Below are 7,218 nucleotides of genomic sequence, written 5' to 3'. Positions count from 1 at the left end.
AATTAGACTATTTTCTGTGGGGTCTGGGCTGTGACTACTGAATTTAACTCACTTTACGCAAGAGCTACCCTTAATTAGTCTTGAGCTGAGAGCAGAATTGCTTTGACTGATGCTGCAGACCATTGCAGTAGCTGAATACCAGACTCTTAAATTACTACAAAAGAGATAGCTACTGTCTGAACAGCTGGAACTGGGCGGATGACTCCAGAAATTTTTCCTGCTGAGCACCTCAGCCACAGGGAGATGGCAGTCCTTGGCCACGTCCTGCCAGCCATTACCAGACTAACCTGACGGACTGTCTCCTTCTGCAGCTCCATCACCCATCACTCATTCACCAGAGCTCAGGCAACTCACAGTAGGATTTCTGGGAGTCCCTGCTTTGGTCCTAGAAACAGGAATTGGGGGAACTATCATTTCAGTGTCTGTGTCTCTTCTAAACTGGCCAGCAGTTCTTGATGCTGGCAGTGGCAAAGTTAGTGTGTAAAGGCATCGAAAGGACCATTGTTGCCCTGATCAGAAATGTGTCATCAGTCCTCTACCAACAAATAATTCACTCGATCTCTCATGAAAAATACATTGTTCTGTGGCAATGATGTACTTAACCAGGGGCAGCTTTTGTCTCTTCATGGAGAAAGAAAAGAGTTATAGCATAGTAGTGGTGAGATTTTGCAGTTGCTTCAAACAGTCATCCTCAGCATCTGATAACTGAAGTTACCCAAAGCATCAATCCTTAAGCCAAATGCAAACAACCTTCCACGACCACCAGGAGAGCACCACTGGCTTGGCACAGCACTCCTGGGAATCACTTCTCTTCCATTGTAACTCTGGAGATACGCAGGATCACCAGCAGCTGGAAGAGCAGCAGTATCACCTGAGCCTTTTTAGGCGTTAGCTACAGCTGTCAGAGGGTGGTTTCACCATTGTAAGTGTTGTGGTGTCATCAAGGCAGCCTAATCAAAATGCTTCCTAGGTGATTGGGTTTGGATGAATTAGATTGTTCCTTTCTACTCTTACCTGGCTCCTAAGAAGGTCACCAGAAGGAAAACATAAATGCTTATGGCAGTTTTATCAGTGTTTTTCTTCACATCATTCAAAGCCAAGGAGAATGGGAAGACAGGTGCTCTACAACTAGCATTTCATGTGGAACCACCAGCTTTCTGGTCCCTGCATGGCAGTTGGTCCATAGCCACTCAAGGAGCCTACAACAGCTCAAAGCCAAATCAAGGAATTTAATACTGGGTTTATACGTAGAGACTGCATAGGTGTGATTTCTCTTTGTGAAGCCTTCAATAATCAAGAGCTATGTTTAAACAGACAGGAGGACTTGAAAAAACGTATTTTTCTTCTACAGCCAAATACAGAACTCCTGTAGGGGAAGCCTAGGGTACGGGTCTTGAACTTCGCAAAAAGGACAGGCCCAGTCCTTTGTCTGTGGAAGTCACAAGTGAAATCCTTCTGTAAGAGGAGCAAGCTGAACGCTTGCTGCAGAACCCTTTTCTAATAATACAAAACAACCATTTAAAACAGCATCCTAACAAAGGAGATCACGATAATGTTTTAGATGATTTTAAGTTCTGTAAAGAGAAATAGAAAATACCATAAACATATTCTGATCTGAATATGTGTTTTCAGACCACAGTCTGAGTACTACAGATGTGCTGATTGCTGGGACAGGCCTCAAAAGGCCAGCCTCATGAAGAGGGTTTTGCTGCATTTAGATTGCTTTGAATTGTGTTTGCCATTATGTGGAAAGAGATGTTTTCATAGAATGATGACCTCATACCTCATAAGTGCTGGTATTCATAGATACATTGTTTATGTTTCAAAACTGATTTAAGTACAGCCCTGCTAGTATTCAGAAAAAACACCTAGCAAAATACCTTCCAGGGAGTATAATAGCTATTCAGCAGGTATCGATAGCAATCTCCTTCAGAGGGTTTTATTTTGAACTTCTGTAAAGGAACATTAGAAATTAATTTCAGGAAGTGATATTCTCCCACTTACTTGCCTCTCTACTGTCCTGTGCTTACCAACTTTCCTAGTTTCTCCTTCTCATTGGACAAATGTTGACAAAAGTTTTTAAAGAATTTACCCAGTATGAATCAGACTTTTTTTTTCTTTTATGTTTGAGTTTTTTGAATTAATTTTTAATTAAGGGTGTTCTTTGCAAGAAAGCTCAAAACCCAGGAAAATTATAGTGTGATATGAGGAAATTGTACATGTTCATGCCACTGTCTACACTGGCAATATTGGCACGGAATCAACCATCCATTTTTACAAATATTTGCAACTTACTGTAACTTTTTCCTTTCATAAGGGAAGTGTTGTCTTCAGAAGCTAGAGCCTTCTCCACATGTGTGGGTAAAGATCTTCACAAACCACAGTCTATGGCCTAATGAATGCCAAACTATAGATTATGTAGAACAATATTCAACAATGCTGAAAAACAGGAAAGGCACGAATCACAGAATCACAGAATCCCAAGGGTTGGAAGGGACCTCAAAAGATCATCTAGTCCAGCCCCCCTGCAAGAGCAGGGTAACCTAGAGTACATCACACAGGAACATGTCCAGGTGGGCCTTGAGTATCTCCGATGTATTGCTGACAATTCAGTGAAAAGAAAATTAATGTGAAAGAACTTGAAATCATTAATTTCAAGGCCTATCTTGTTGTCTGTTTTTTCTTTGTCTCTTCATTCTTGACTGGCCACATATAAATTGCTATAAAAATGAATAATCTTTGATATAAATATAAAAATTAGGAACAAATGTCTTAACTTAATCAAATTAACAAATATCTCAAGAGCCTTCTCATCTGTCTAGGTCTTGCCAAAAGCTGTGCCAGCACAGCTTCCCTCACCTAACTTAGGAGGGTGCCTACATGTATGCTGCAAGCATACTTCTCATTGCAGATTATTTTAGTAGTAAAGGGCCAAGGGCTGCAGTATTAGGTAAATGCAAACATCCATAGGAAGCCAGAGAGGTTTTTTTCAGGAACAATGTAATGTCTTGGTAATTCCCAAATCTGTTAATTAGCTGCAGAGCAGACAAAAATCAATGATTAGGCTGCACTGCCAGTGTTTGCTAGTAAGATCTCTGTGGGGTGTTGTACTCATTGTATATGTGGTATCTTGTGCAGTGAGGATGTAGTGCACAGCACAAGAGCTTGCACAGCCATCATCCTTGCAGTATGCTAAGCCAGTGCTATACCTAAGCACTAAAAATGGGTCACATCCTCTGTGCCTTCTGTGGGTAGCCTGGAACAAGGATGTGGTTTCTTGTCTTCTGTGCATGAGCAAACCTATTTGGCATATCTTCAAATCTTTCCCACACTGAGAATTGGAGGCTTTGCCCCTAAATGAGCAGTGTTGACTAGAGGCTGCCTGTGTGTTTGCCAACTCCGTGGTGAGTTGATAAGGTAACATCAGGTAACAGATGGGATTGCTTACACAGTGTGATCAGGAATACAAGAAAGGGGATGGTATAACCTATGGACAAAGTGATGCCTTGCAGAGGGAAGACCTTTTCTCTGCATTTTTCTTGCTGTCATTGATCAGCAGAAAGAAAGCTCAGACTTGAATTCTGTGGGCTGTTCTGTCACAAAAAGAAAAAATAAATAAAATAAAGGAAGTAGTATTCTGTTCCAATTAATTAAACAAACTGATATAAATTCCCTGCTTAACTTGCACTTTGCATATCCATAATCTCTGCACTACATTTTATGTATACTTTACCCTTGGGTAAAAATTTGTGAGCATGTAAATGCTTTCTCATATAATCTTGCTAAAGCACGCTCTTCCCTATAAATATTCATACTACTGCCAAAACATTTGCAAGCTTTCCCCAAAGGTGAAATATGTGTAATGTACTTTGCCTTCTGGGTATAAATATTATCCAATACATTTTGGTTAATATGAATACACTAATTATTCTTGTAACCCTTTTTAAAAGGGTCATCCTCATGATGTGAATTTTTTTTAAATGTAATTACAGTAATTGGATACTTAATCTAATTAAAATTGGCTTTATCTTTAATAGGAATTTTTCTAAAGAGGCAGAATGACAATTGACTTTCTGATAATCACTGTTTTTTTTCAGCTAGAGGATGCACTTAATACAGTAGGAACCAGAGAACATGGCCTCTTTACTACATGCCAACCACCTATAGGGCCAGTTAAAATATAATTTTATCCATGACCAGGCAAAACTTTCACTTCACTTAGAAATAAAATTTCTTCATCCTGAATCGATTTCTTTGTGGCTCAAGTACATATAGTTTAGTGAGTGTTTATTGTGCTGACTATGATGCAAAACTTCCCTTAAAGAAGATTCTGGGGGAAGTTGCCAGCCTCAGAAAGCCAGCCTCTGTTGGTGGCTGTAGGCTCATTCCCATGTATGATGAGCTCCACTGTCTCCAGAAGGTGCACCTGGATGGACCCCAGCATGCTTAGGGTGCATGGCAATTCCCACTGAACTCGACAGAACTCCAACACAGAGGTCATTTGGATTACCTCCTGGGTACTGATCCTGGGATCAGCATTTGTAGTGTGTCCTCTAAAGGCATTTACTTGCACAGTGTGACTGGCAGGACTGTCACTGTTCAAAAGCTGAAAGCTATTTTGAGTCCACATTGCCAGGTATAGAGTGCATCCTTTACTGTGAGAAGCCAAGTAGAACAAGGCAGTGGAAAAGCTGAGAGTTGTGTAAGAATGAGACTGGAGAAGTGGATTCATGTTGCTAGCGTCAGACACCTGTGATGTACACATTTATGTTGCAAGACGTGTTTGATTTATTGGTGAGAAATTGATATTTTAAGGTGTGATTGACCTGATCATAGGCGGAGGTCTACTTTCAATTGTGATAGATCACACTATATTTTTATTTCTTGACAATAAAAGGTGCTGGGGGTGCCTTGCCCCGAGTTTGATAGGCACCCTGTAAATGTGAATATTGAGCCAGATGAACGCCACCAACTGAGAAGCAACACAAACCCCTGTCTGTGGAGAGCAACAATTCATTCAGGAAGAGCAAAAGAGAATACCAGCCTTAGAAGCCAGGTGGGGTTCATAAAGTTTTGCTCTCTGGATCTCTAAAGATGCAGAAGCCCAGCTGAAGGCTGGGTTGAAAGAAGTAAGAAAAAAAGGAAAAAAAAACTATCTTGAGAAAGAAATTAAAGTCCGTGGTAAAGTGTGTGATTTGAACTGTCATTGTGAAACAGTTCAAAACTGGGGAAGAGCTTCCCTGATGAGCTCAACAAATGAAAATCTGGAAAAACAAACAGAAAAGGAAATTCCTGTGAGCAAATATGACTGACCCATACCTGATGATGTTACAGAGATGGCACTGTCTGCAAAGACACTTTGTCATTGGATTGGTGTGAGCCCTTGACATGCTGTTTGATCCAGCCATCAGGCTGAACTAATGGGAGCCCAACTTATATCATAACCTGGAGAACATGGCTTCAGGTTGAAATATGTGGAGGCAGATCTTTTATAAAGCTGCTGCACCTTTCATGGTCTTTGCTTCTAGCAAAAGGCATTACTGGAAGCGTGTTTTCACATTGACTAAAGTCAATGAGAGATATTTAGTAGAGGAACTAAACATTGTTTACTAAGAAGGATAATTATCTACATCTACAGAGTGATTGCTAAAAAACCCACCCAAGATTGTGTTGACTGTGCCAAATCACCCCCCTCCCCTTGGTTTCTGAGGTACCTGCCCTGAACTGAAGTCAGTGCCAGTTGGTGATTCATGAAATTGCCAGAAGAGTCTTCTGAGTTTCAGCCCCACAGCATGGTATCTGCTATAGCAAGACCCACTTGCAGGATGTCTGTGACAATGTCCAGTAGAAAATCCGTGCTCCTGCCTCTGTAAATGCTTCCTGTGCCCCTCACATCTGCCCAACTGCTGCACCTGGGAAGTCTGAGCTGATAGACCGAAGCACCAGCCTTACAGTTTGCATAGGAAGCTGTGATTTGTGCCCAGAGAGTTTCTGCTGAGCTCAGCCCTCTTGTAGCCTCCTCCAGCAAGCAATCAGCTGATGAACAAAGAGAACTGGTTGTATTATTATATTACTTTTTGATGAATAAATATGCATCTAGTTCTGTTGAGCATGATGTAGAAGAAATGAGGAAAAGGAGGATGCAGATGATGTAATGATTGAAATGATATGTTTCAGCACCAACCTGTATATATACATTTGATACAAAAGAGGCTTCTTAAACAGCTATTGATGTACTGAGAAAAAAAAAAATCATTAATTTTGGAGTGAAATTAGCACTGATTAGAAGAAGTATTTCAATTAAAAACAGTTACCAGGGAAAGTTGAGCATAAAATGAGTGCATAAGTTCAAAACAACACCAGAAGTGCCAAGGCAAGCCTCAAGCTTCATCTGAGAAGTTCAGGTGGTCTTGAACTGTAGTCTTCAGCTTATTAAAAATATTTGCCGTGTGAAAATATTTGATGCTGAGAATATTGAAAAGTATGGCCTTTCCCATCAATTTGCTTTACCAAAGTGATATCTTTGTGTAACCTGAAACATTGGATCAAGAAATAAACATGGAATCATAGAATAGTTAGGGTTGGAAAGGACCTTAAGATCATCTAGTTCCAACCCCCCTGCCAGGGGCAGGGACACCTCACACTAAACCATCTCACCCAAGGCTCCCTCCAACCTGGCCTTGAACAGCACCAGGGATGGAGCATTCACAGCTTCCCTGGGCAACCCATTCCAGTGCCTCAGCACCCTTAGAATAAAGAACTTCTTCCTTATATCCAATCTAAACTTCCCCTATTTAAGTTTGAACCCATTACCCCTTGTCCTGTCACTATAGTCCCTAATGAAGAGTCCCTCCCCAGCATCCCTATAGGCCCCCTTCAGATACTGGAAGGCTGCTATGAGGTCTCCACACAGCCTTCTCTTCTCCAGGCTGAACAGCCCCAAGTTCCTCAGCCTGTCTTCATATGGGAGGTGCTCCCTGATCATCCTCGTGGCCCTCCTCTGGACTTGTTCCAACAGTTCCATGTCCTTTTTATGCTGAGAACACCAGAACTGCACACAATACTCCAAGTGAGGTCTCACAAGAGCAGAGTAGAGGGGCAGGATCACCTCCTTTGACCTGCTGGTCACGCTCCTTTTGATGCAGCCCAGGATACGGTTGGCTTTCTGGGCTGCGAGCGCACACTGAAGCCGGCTCATGTTCATTTTCTCATCTACCA

This window comes from Pezoporus occidentalis, unplaced genomic scaffold, assembly GCF_034315485.1.
Source record: "Pezoporus occidentalis ecotype Australia unplaced genomic scaffold, CSIRO_AGI_Poc_V1 ctg214, whole genome shotgun sequence".
NCBI classification, from domain to species: domain Eukaryota; kingdom Metazoa; phylum Chordata; class Aves; order Psittaciformes; family Psittacidae; genus Pezoporus; species Pezoporus occidentalis.
This window is presented reverse-complemented; position numbering follows the sequence as displayed.